This window comes from Quercus suber, unplaced genomic scaffold (genome assembly GCF_002906115.3).
Source record: "Quercus suber isolate HL8 unplaced genomic scaffold, Cork oak 2.0 scaffold_151, whole genome shotgun sequence".
Classification (NCBI taxonomy): domain Eukaryota; kingdom Viridiplantae; phylum Streptophyta; class Magnoliopsida; order Fagales; family Fagaceae; genus Quercus; species Quercus suber.
The window spans coordinates 1,315,071-1,327,982 of NW_027069612.1; the positions used below are offsets into that span (position 1 = coordinate 1,315,071).

The following is a 12,912-nucleotide window of genomic DNA, read 5'->3' on the forward strand; positions in this document are numbered from 1 at the left end:
TTATGTTAATAAATCATTCACTCAAATCTTTACTTGAGCCTTGTGAAGAAACCGCAACTTTTTATGGACATCTATTTGGTTGCTGAGAAACTTAAGAAAAACAATGGAAACTACGGTCTTGAATATTTGTTTTGTGATTTTTTCATGTTTTCAAAAATTGAAGGTTTTCTTCTATTGTGCCGGAGATAACTGAGCTATAGATCTAGAATATGATTGCATTAGGTTCAAATTGAAGTAATATTGTTCAGTCAGTTTAATGATAGGGATAAATGTATGGAATAAATCTATTAATTATAATCATTTTTCATTGTTGATTAACCAAACCCCAACTCCCAAGTGTTCTACACTCAGAAGGAGAAAATCAAGCCAAAGAAAGTGAAGCACAAAACCTTGCCAATTCCTTCTTTTCTTACAAGTTTGATTGCCAAAACCAACAAGAACCAACAAGTTATTCTAAAGCTTGAAGACTTTCTTGGTGACTCATAGTCTAATTGGAAAGCAATTGAGAGGTCCACATTCTCGACATTGATGCTTTAGAATTCAGATGATCATAGGTCGCTTGTATGGAGTACAACGATTTTGAGACCCCAATTTTAACAAAAACTTTTTTTTAAAAAATAAAATTTTATTCCAAGTAACTGTACACATGTCATCTAATGTGGCATAATAATAATTTTATTATTTTGACTGTTAGTCATCTCAGTATTTTCCATTCATCACTTAATGACATTGTTCAGTTAGTTTAATGATAGGGATAAATGTATGGAATAAATCATTAATTATAATCATTTTTCATTGTTGATTAACCAAACCCCAACTCCCAAGTGTTCTACACTCAGAAGGAGAAAATCAAGCCAAAGAAAGTGAAGCACAAAACCTTGCCAATTCCTTCTTTTCTTACAAGTTTGATTGCCAAAACCAACAAGAACCAACAAGTTATTCTAAAGCTTGAAGACTTTCTTGGTGACTCATAGTCTAATTGGAAAGCAATTGAGAGGTCCACATTCTCGACATTGATGCTTTAGAATTCAGATGATCATAGGTCGCTTGTATGGAGTACAACGATTTTGAGACCCCAATTTTAACAAAATCTTTTTTTTTTTAAATAAAATTTTATTCCAAGTAACTGTACGCATGTCATCTAATGTGGCATAATAATAATTTTATTATTTTGACTGTTAGTCATCTCAATATTTTCCATTCATCACTTAATGACATTGTTCAGTTAGTTTAATGATAGGGATAAATGTATGGAATAAATCTATTAATTATAATCATTTTTCATTGTTGATTAACCAAACCCCAACTCCCAAGTGTTCTACACTCAGAAGGAGAAAATCAAGCCAAAGAAAGGGAAGCACAAAACCTTGCCGATTCCTTCTTTTCTTACAAGTTTGATTGCCAAAACCAACAAGAACCAACAAGTTATTCCAAAGCTTGAAGACTTTCTTGGTGACTCATAGTCTAATTGGAAAGCAATTGAGAGGTCCACATTCTCGACATTGATGCTTTAGAATTCAGATGATCATAGGTCGCTTGTATGGAGTACAACGATTTTGAGACCCCAATTTTAACAAAATCTTTTTTTTTTTAAATAAAATTTTATTCTGAGTCCTTGTTAGCAAGTTCGCTATCATTTTTAAATTCTATACAGAATGTACCCTAAATATGCCCTTTTTTTCTAAGAGGCAGAGTTCAAATAAATTTGAATTAAAATAGTTCAAAAGCTCCAAAACACAAGAAATCAGTGATAAAATTTTGAAAATCTCCTAATGAGTTACTGTAAGGTTATATATAGTACAAAAATACAGTATGCAATTGCTTTGTAAATTCAAGCAGCAGCCAACATTAGTTAAATACTACACTCAAAATGAATAAACAATAGCATGACTATTTAAAGCATAATATTTGGAGTGCAATACAAAATCCATAAAAAATAAAAGAAAGCACAATACCACCACCAAAGAAAGAAAATAATATCCATAAATCGTGCTTACTCCAATACTAAATCCATTAAAATAAAGTGAAAATGGAACATCCCAACATTAGTAGAAAATATTTGAGTTCTCAAAACATGCTACCAGTTTTTGCCAGACATCCTCGTCAAGAAGTTTTGGGGAACTGGAGGAAAGTTGACATGAAGTCTTGGATGCATTAGCACGTGAGTACCTGGTAAAACAATCATATAGTGGAATGGAGTCATATATGTCACTCTGCAAACAATCAAAGAGAAACACACAAAGATAAGCTGTAGCTCTANAAACACACAAAGATAGCTGTAGCTCTAGGATCTCACAAACTCAACAGAGACTGCAACCTCTCCCCTTGCGTTGCCAAGTCACCCAGCACTGTTTGCATCCTCACAGCAATGATCCTCAATCGATCATATCTCCCTTTAAGAACTTCACCTGTCTTCCTAGATGGTAATGGATCAAACTCTTCATCCAGTTCATCTTCATTTGTTGTATTAGCATGCATCCACATGAGGAGGAAGTCTTGGTCTCTTTCTATAGCGCCAACGCCCAGTTAAGAAAAGGCAGATAAATATTCCAGGTAATATTACTTATGAAAAGCAAACCACCAATAGGAATATTATGTAAATCAAAATAGTAGTAGCAGGATTTGTCCAATTGCGTATCTTTTTAAACCAATTGATCATAGCAAGAAAACTAGTCAAGAATGTTGTGACTCTATCATAATTTGCTTTGCTTCTCCTAGGAATGGCAACGGGTCGGGTTCAGGCCGGGTTTTTGTATACCCGGACCCAACCCGCAAGCCAAGACTCGTGGCTCGGATCTGGCCTGTTTAGTAAACGGATTTTTTTTCCGGGGCCCAGACCCGCCCCCACGAGCCCCGTTAAGCCTAACCAGAAAGAAAGCTTTTTTGAAACAAGCCCCAAACTCAACATCAAACCCACGACCAAACAACCAATCCCAAAAATCCCTTCTTTTCAAATCTCCACACTTACACCGAAATAAATTTAAAAAAAAAAAAAAATCCCATTTTTCAATCCTCAAACCTAGAAATAACCAAACCAGCGGAGGAGATTTCGGATCAAACAAAAAATAAATATAAAGAAAAAGATTTTAAAAAAAATGGAGAGAGAAGAGAGTCTTAGCCCTAACTTGGAGATCAGAGAGAGAGAGAGAGCTGAAGGTCTTTAGCCTTGGGTTTTAGAGGCGTGGCTCAGAGTGAGGCCCAGGAGTGACTGTGAGGTTGAGGCGTGGCTCAGAGTGACTGTGAGGCCGAGGCATGGCTCAGAGTGAGGCCGAGGAGTGACTCAAAGTGAGGCCGAGGCGTGGTTGCATGCTCGTGCATGGTTGCGTGAGTGATAGAGAGATTAAGGGCGTGCGTGAATGACATAGAGAGAGATTGAGGGCGTGAGTGACAGAGAGAGAGAGAGAGATTAAGGGTTAGGAGATGCAGATGGGTACTGGGTTAGTGAATTAGGGAGTTAGGGTTTACAAGTTACAACTACATATATATATATATATATATATTAGGGGTGGTTTTAGTAATTTCATGGTAACCGGGTCATATCCAAGTTGGGTTTCGGGTTTTTTTTATAAAACCCAGACCCAACCCGAACCTACTTCGGGTTTTTTAAAAAAAAACCCATACTCGACCCTATTCTTTATCGGGCTGGGCCGGGCCGGGTATCCACGGGTCGGATCTAAATTGTCATTTCTAGCTTCTCCTTATGCTACACGTTTGTGATCCAACATCTAGCATGTATTCAATGACCTCCTTCTTTAATGGTGGCTCAGAATTGCTTAACGTCAAAGAGATCAAGTAAACAACTTGTCGCCTAAAAGCGTTAAGTTGATATATTGATAGTGGGCTTAAGTGGTGCATCTTAGGAAGCAGTGGTTGCAAATAAGTATTAATTGTATTAATCAAAGATCAATAAGAAAATCTTACAGCCAATTAAACTTCTCCCATCTTTTTTTAACCTAGAAGCTTGTATGACTACAAGTGGATAAGAAAGTGTATAAACACGATTCATCTCAAGTGTGGATAGGCGAATCCTTACCCTCCCAATCCTTTGATGCCATGGCCCTCGAACAAAATCTACTCCTTGTAAATGATCATTATCAAAAACTCCAATTGAAATGACAGTACATGGATCATAAACATCCGAGTGTCTGCACCCACCGTGAGCCATATTTAGCCACACAATATGCATTTATGCGATTCTCCATTGGCTTCATTACTGACAACCCAAATAGCTTTCAAGATGCCCAAATGGTAAACACTAATGATAGGTCTCCATAATGGTTTTGCGGTTGGCCTAAGGTCATTGCTATATTAGGTGCACTCATCAAGAACATGGTACCTGATGAAGCACAAAAATCATCAGTGAGTTGATTGTCCACATGCGCTCCAATTAGGGTACTCGAGAATAAGAGAACAAAAGACCAATAGAGAGTACTGGTGAGGTTGACAATAGGACCCTAAGAGGTCATCAGGCCTTTACCTATGCCATGACGAGGAGGCTCGGGCATTGTTGGGAACATCTCCTCCTGATCCAGATAGTCATAAGGACCTTGGACCTTCTTACTAGATTGCCCTTGTCCATCGGTTGTTTCCTTTTCTGGCCAACTATCGCAAGAGAAACCAACAACCCACCTAACTGTGTGAGCACGAAGAGTAGCAGCTCCTAATCTCAACTTGCTTCTTCTTCTAGCCTCCATCTCTAAAACCTAAATATTAAGGGAGAAATGATATTAAGTTTCCATACCAAACTACTAAATAGAAAACCGATGAAAGATGAAACTTACAAGTTCAAGAGAAGGAATTGAGTCGCCAGGCTTCTAGCGAAGGTTCGAGCCAACCACAAAAAGTGTGGAGAGTGCCTAGTGTAATAAGGGCCTTCTGCGACCTCTGTTCAAAAGGGATCACTAGTATCCAGTTGAGGAAGTCTTCTTGTTCAGGGTAATCATCAGGCGAGCTTGGGCTAAAAAAAAAAAAAAAAAAAAACCAAGTTAACTTAGCAATGATGTAGCAAAACCGACGGTTAAAGTAACATGGCAAACAATTGGGAACCGACGACTCACCAGACTTATCCATAATCCCCTAAGCATGGCATAAGCCTCACCTATACTCTCCTACTCGTCGAGTTTACATACCCAATTAACCCCTGGACAAAGAAAAACCTACTCTTCCATAGACGGTTAGAATCGGCCATGTCTGATACTCGCCTTAGTGGTGCCAACACACACGAAGTTATAAAATCCCTTCGATGCCAATATCTCTTGAGGCTTGTAGCAATAAAAAACTCCTCAAGAGAGAGGGCCGACGGCCTCCACCCATCTGTCCCTACAACACTTCAGCCCTATGAATATTCTCCAAGCATTGGGGTTATCTGACAAACGGATATACCCAAGTGATCCGTTAACTTCAATGAAGATAACAAGAGACAACCTTAGCCCTGCAATGAAAGTTCCTCATAAAAACTGATGTCACTCAATTCCCTATGTAACATCCCCCCCCCCCCCACCTAAAAGCCTTCTAAATAGGGATGTCGTTGAGAATCTAGAAATGAGGGCAAAGTTTATCAAAAACCTCCTTCGTCATTTTTGGAGGAAAACCGTTTACTGACCAAATTCGAGGAAGGACAATTTTCCTATAGCCCCGCCCTGATGGATTGGCAATACCGTCTTCCTCAAGGGGTGAATCTGCCAACAACTCTTTCTCAGAGCTAGATTGGTCATCTGATACAAATACGTATCCAGATGGGTAGACCTCATCATCGCTCGATTCAAAATGGACTGACAATGAACGCTTACTCGTCGCTTTACTACTTCCTAACATTCCCTCACCTACAAGCGACAAATGGAAACTAAGATTCCACTCACACGTCTCCCAAACATAGAACCGATGACTACTTATCAAAATAAGGTAAGTAAAGTAAATCAAAAAAGAAAACTTACGTGATAGTAACAATGGCAGAGTGAGCGACTAATGGTAGGAACCAACGGTTCTTTAAGGCGACCGATGATCTCAAAAAGTCGACGGAAGAAAAAAGCTCTGCTTAAGCACTAGAAAGTGAGAAACAACAAACAGGAGGTTAGAAGAGGCATTGAACTATTTATAGGGTGAAGAGACACAAAAAATGAAGCGACACGACTATTCAGGTCACCCAATCAGAGATCACCACGTGTCACCTAGCATCCGTATAAGACCTTTTTACCACTATAGGTGGCATAAACCCCTTGGCAAGGTAATTAATGGCCATGAGACATTTTGATATACTTTGTGACCCGTCGGTTATCTTGATGAGCAACGGAGTATGGGGCAGTTAATGGGGGTATTTTTTACCAAAAGAAATTTTCTAACTCTTTTAACTGTCGAGCTTTGAGTCTTCCATCAATGTAAGAATATCTGTTAAGCCTAAATCCTATTTTGACCACAAAGGCACCTTTCGTATCGTTGCCCCATCATCCAGTTGGGCCCAAAGATAAACTAACTAGACAATGTCAATACTGAAGGGTGAAGGTATCGATGGGATGACAAGGACGAACACTGACGAGGGTGACGAGCATGCCGTTGGGATGACAAGCATACCGACGAGTGAAGGTACCGATGGATGACAAGCACATCGACAGGTAAGGACGAACACCGACGAGGGTGACGAGCATGCCGATAGGATGACAAGCACACCAATGGTTAAAGACGAACACCGACTAGGAATGACAATGGGCCGGGTTCGAGGCAAGTTTCTTTATGTTCGAACTCGCCCTATAGGTCCATACTCGTTACCCGAATCTGGCCCGTACAGCAAACATGTGTTTTTATGCCTGCCCCGACATGACTAGTTAGGGCTCAATCCGTTGCCCAAATCATGGCCCAATAATATATATGTATATATATATATATATATTGAAACCTATATCGTGGCCCAAACTAGAAAAAAAAAATCATTTTTGCCTAGATTCAAGCCCTATGATGTCTAAATTCAAGCCCATATAATGTGGCATAAATGTCAAATCAGTCCAAATACCATTACAAACCTATTAATTATAAATCAATAAATCACTTATTAATTTTAAATCTATAAATCAATAAATCATAGCTAAGATCATCCGCTAAACATAAAAATAAAATAAATCCAACAAGTCCAATAAATAAGTCCAACATGTCCAAGAAGTTAATCGAACAAGTCCAACAAGTCCAAGAAATTAAAAAGCTATAAAATAAATCCCACAAGTTTAGGATAATTACAAACCAACAAGTTAATCCAACAAGTCCATGAAATTAAAAAGCTACTAAATTAATACAACAAGTCTAATCCTCTACAACTGTAACAAGCTCCCATCCTCTTCATTAGGCTCCCCATTATCAAGAATTGATTGAAGTGTACAATCTCCCAGCATAGTTGAAGAACCTACAACAACAATGAATTAAAAAATGGAGTAAACTTCATCAAATAATAACTAGCAAATATGAAAATACAATTTTGATTTCATTTTATAAATACAAATTATACAATTGCTAACCTTTGATTTTACTACGTAACCAATTTTGAGCACATATCATTGCCTCTATAATTTTGGGATGAAGCTAACTATGGTGTGGACTTAACAGTCTCCCATTAGTGCTAAAGGCAGATTCTGAAACAACAATTGTGATATAAATGACTAAAATATCTCTTGCAATCCTATGTAAAGTAGGATACTTGAGACCATTATTTTTCCACCATGCCAAAATATCAAAGCCATCATTCCTCTTCAACACTCCCTCATCAATGAAATGATTAAATTCCATTCTAGCACTCTCATGTTTCTTTGAAGTATTTGAACTATTGTTGACAAACAAATCAAAAGATGACATTGCCCCACTCAACCTATGTTTAATTTGTGCCACATCAATTGAAGTACTTTTAGGCATATGAGAACTTCCTTCGTTATCTACAGGGGACTCATTTACATTTTCATACTCATCAAGCAATTCATAATAAAGGTTCTTAATTTTTTTCAATCTCCTAATTAGAATTATTACCATAAATGTTAGGATAATAAAACTCCAACTACATCATCTTATATCTTGGATCCAAGATGACAGCAACAACCATAACAATATTAACATTAGCCCAATAAGAATTAAATTTAGCAAGCATGCTTTCTACCATCCTACTTATCATCTTATTTAAAGACAAACTCCATTCATTCAATGATATTTTCAATTCACACACCAAAGTAAAATATATATTAGTTGCAGGGCACTTACAACCAGAGAATAACTAAGTCACACTATAAAACAACTCAAATCTCTCACAAATGTCATTAGCTACCTCCCAATCATAATCATGTGATAAACAAATATAAGATGCTTCACATTTAGCCAAACAAGAGAAAACGTCTTTATAAATCAATGCAGTAGAAAGCATTAAGTAAATTGAATTCCAGCGTATCTTATAATCTAAGATCAACTCTTTGACATGTATTTTCATCAAATTTCTACCTCATTTTTGGTGAAACAGCCCAGTAAATCACACTATCACGAATCCTTTCAATACTATCACTAATAAGAGACAACCCAACTTTAACAATCAAATTCAAAATATGTGTAGCATACCTCATATGCAACATAGATCCACTCAACATAAAAGAACTAGTATCAAACTTGTTCAATAGAAGTCTTATCATGACATCATTAGTACTACAATTATTGTGGATAAGTTTCTATCAATGTTTCACTCTAAAAAACAATTAACAAGACATCAACAAGAACATTTTTTGTGTGTGGAGAGGGAACATAAACCAACCTAGAAAAATAATAGGAATAATTATAACATAACTCAATAAACACTATGATCAATGACATATGGTACAATTCATATGGTTTAACAAATTTAACATTCATAGATCAAAGAATTACCTTAAAACCAGGCTTTGCAACGTCCAAGTGTGATCGATAAAGTGAGTAGAAATGACTATAAACCCTCTCTTTTTGTTACTCGAAGTCCACATATCAATTGTAATTGTTATTCTACTTCCATTCTTATCCATCATCTTCAAAACTTTCTCCATCTCATTATCATAGATTTTAAGAATGTCACTCTTCAAAGTGTTTCTTGATATAAGTTTAAACAAAGATTGAAGATAACTCACAAATTCTCTAAACACAATGTGGTCAACCATTGAAAGTGGGTACTTATATAAGATGACCATACGAGCAAGATTACTCCTCTCTTTGACTTAATCGTATTGGTAAGAATTTAAACGCATCGTTTCATTCACCTTATTTTGTTGTTGTTTAATTAACACTTGTTGTCGCATATCCCTTGTATCTTTAAACTTTAACGTGAACATCTTCCAAAATGATTACGCACATGACTTGTGGCTTGGCTAGAATCACCCAAGTAAAACTTGCCACAATGATGGCATTGGGCTTTAGATTTCTCATCAACTTTTTCTTTGTAAAATGCTCCCAAACATTTAAGGTACACTTTCTCTTTTTACTTGTATCCACATCCTCATTTGCAGCCTCTTGCTCTCCCTCTTCCTCTATCTCTTCTTGTCATTCTGCCTCTAGGTCCTCTACCACTAAGTCCACCATCGGGAATTTCGGACTCTCAATTGGTTCAGAAGTTTAGGAGTTAGGAATTCTATCAATCAAAACAAATATTCACAAATTCATTATTACACATACTTATTATTTAATGGGCACAAATTCATAATTACACACATTCACAAGTTCTATCAATCAATCATAATTAAACATGATTAACTACAATTTCAAACACTTAGTCATTTTTTAATGGGCATAAAGGTGATGGTGATCCTGAGGGTGAGCTGGCAGAAGGCAACAATGGTGAGATCGATAGTGAAAATGGCGAAGGAGACCGCATAGTTGGCAATGGACAATGTGTAGTTCTCAAGGGAGAACTGCCTGATGAGGGAGAACTAGATTTTTTTGTGTCTCCCATTTCCCCTGTAGGCACTACATTCACAACAAACACAAAAAATAGTAAACATAATTTCTTCCACTGCATTCACAATAAGCAGAAAAAAAAAATCATTCAAACCCCAAAAACCCTATTGCATAGTGATCACTTCCTTTGCAAATTTGTAAGACAAACCCAAAAAAATCAACTACAAACCAACTAGCCCTAAACATTACTCAAACATTAACTTGAGAGTGACCGAGACATCAACAACCCTAAACATTACAATGAACTACAAACACATATTAAAAAACACAAACAACAAGATTACTCATTAAGACGGAATTTGTGTTTCTCAAAAAAAAAATTAAAAAAAAAAGATTCAAAATCAAAATTTGAGTTTTGAACTTCCAATCTTTGAAATTAAGAGAAAAAAAAAATTTCCAAAGTTAAACTAATTTAAACCTAACCCATCAACAATCCAAATGCAATTTAAGACAATAAGCATGATCATCAAAAAACAATACCCAACGATGTCATTAACAAACCCAAAGTTATAAAAAAAAAAAAAAAATTGGACTAAAACAATGTGATCGGTGACCTAATCCCTCAGTTTTTAACACTGAATCGCGTTTAATCACAAGTTATTTTACTAAAAATAACATTTTATAAATTATTAATAAATAAATAAATAAATAAGAAGCCCTTTTCATGCAATAAAATATAAATCGTAAACATAGAGCTTAAGGGATTAGATTGAGAGTTGTGAGCAACCCGTGACGAACTTGAGGTTGGCGGTGACAAAGCTTCAGGGCTAACAGTGAGATTGAGTGATGGTTGGTGTTGACAAAGCTTGAGGGTGAGACTTAAGAGTGAGTGAGAGGGCGACTGGGTTGGCTGAGTGAAATGAAAGGGAATTAGGGTTTATAAGTTTATATATGTATGTGTGTGTGTGGTTTTTTTTGGTAATTTACATTTAAGCGGGTCAGGTCTGGGTTCGAGTTTGGGCCAGGTATTACCAAAACCTAGACTAGACTCAGACCCACTTCAGGTTTTATTTTAAAAACCCAGACTCGACCCTATTGTTTATCGGGTCAATAAAACCCGACCCATTAGGGTTGAGTGGGTACCCGCGGGTCAGGTAACAATTGTCATCCTTAACACGGACGAGGACGACGAGCATATCGACGGGTAAGAACACTTGTCCTCCACGGTATATGTGTGTTCCCCACTCATGTATCTCAATATGGAAAGAATTTGCACTTCACATCTAAAGACCTTACTACACGGTCGTATCTTCCCTGTATGGGAAGAAAAACCCTAAGATCTTGAGGCTTTAACTCCAAATCTTCTTTATAAGGAAAGATCCTACATTCAAGGGATCTTGGTGTGCCCTACACCACTATATAAGTACCAAGCTTCCTCTCCCTTAAGGTATGTGAAATTTCCTAACTTTCACACTATTGAGTTTTTGGAGATCCTTCTATCACTAACTTAACCTTTGGATGGTCTTTGGTCGACATCCCACCAGTGCTATCTGTTGGTTCTTTGTTCTCTTATTCTTCAAGTACTATAATTGAAACGTGTGTGGACGATCAACTCACTGGCGATTTTTGTGCTTCATTAATACCTACCAAAGATATCCTCATATTAATCTTACTAGCAAACTTGATTTCCTTTTGTTCAACTTTTAATTCTTCAGGCATTTCAAGATTTTACCACTTATAATCTACTCCTTATAATCTTTTATCCATTATATGAGAAGGAAGGAAGTTTAAGAATCACATGAACATGTATTGAGGTTCATTAACTCTCAATAGATAGATAGGTATTAAGAAGGTATTAGGACTTGTAGTTTCAATTTTTATTGAGCAGTCTTGTATCTTCAATAATACCACTTGTTATTCAAATCAAGGTCTTATTGAACACACTTAAAAACTAACACTTAGGCTGTGTTTGTTTCGGGTGTAAATCACTTTCGAAAATGCTTTTCTATAAATGCGGTTATTTGGTTGCACATGGAAAATAAATTTTCCGAAAATGCTTTTCAGTTGACCGTGAGTCAAGGTGAAAATCACTTCCATTTTTATTTTACCTTCAAATATCATTTTTCGAAACAACAAAGAAAGAGAGAGCACGAAGAGAGAGAGAGAGAGAGAGAGAGAGAGCACGAGTCGCGAGCTCGAATCGCCGCCCCAAGCCCAGAGTAACCGCACGAGCACCCCTCCACGCGACAGTGAGAGAAAGCCCATCGCCGGCGACCCCCGAGCCTTCGACTTCGCCGGCGACCCAGAGCCTTCGCGCCACGAACCCACGAACCCAGAGCCGTCAACCTTTGACCCAGACCCATCGCCACGAACCCATGAACCCATCGCCTTCGACCTTCGACCTAGACCCATCGCCACAAACCCACGAACCCAGAGCCTTCGACCCAGACTATCGCCTTCGACCTAAACTATCACCTTCGACCCACCGATCTTTGACCTAGAGCCTTCGACTTCGCTAGAAACCCACGAACCGATCTCTCTATGTGTGTGATTTTGATTTTTGTTGTTTTTGTAGTGGTGTGGGTGGTGGTGTTTTGGTGGTTTTCCTGTTATGTGGTGGTGGTGGAAAATAGCATTTTCAGAATGTTACCAAACACATGAAAATATTTTCTAGAACAATTTTCATAATGCAACTAAACATTTGAAAATATTTTCCTTTCCCGAAAATAGCATTTTTGGAAAATAAATATTTTCTGGAAAATATTTTACGGGAACCAAACACAGCCTTAAGTACATAAAAAGTGCGTTTTGCCTATAGGATATGTCAATCACATAAAATATGAACCTTACAAATCTCAACTCAATATCAAACAATGGTTAACGACATGGATGGACCTTTTAACACAAATTGTATTATAAAGTTTTGCTCCAAACATGTTCAAAGCTTTTGGCTTCAATCCCCAATAAATAACATGTGCTCCTATCATGTACATTGCATATGATTCAATTGGTTGGTTGGGTTAAGTGAGTCATGTG

At 37.3% G+C, this 12,912-nt stretch overlaps 1 pseudogene; it reads right to left on the minus strand.

The window, feature by feature from the left end:
• Positions 1-2,045: 2,045 nt before the first annotated feature.
• Positions 2,046-11,595, minus strand: LOC112012531 (FT-interacting protein 3-like; annotated as a pseudogene).
• Positions 11,596-12,912: the final 1,317 nt, after the last annotated feature.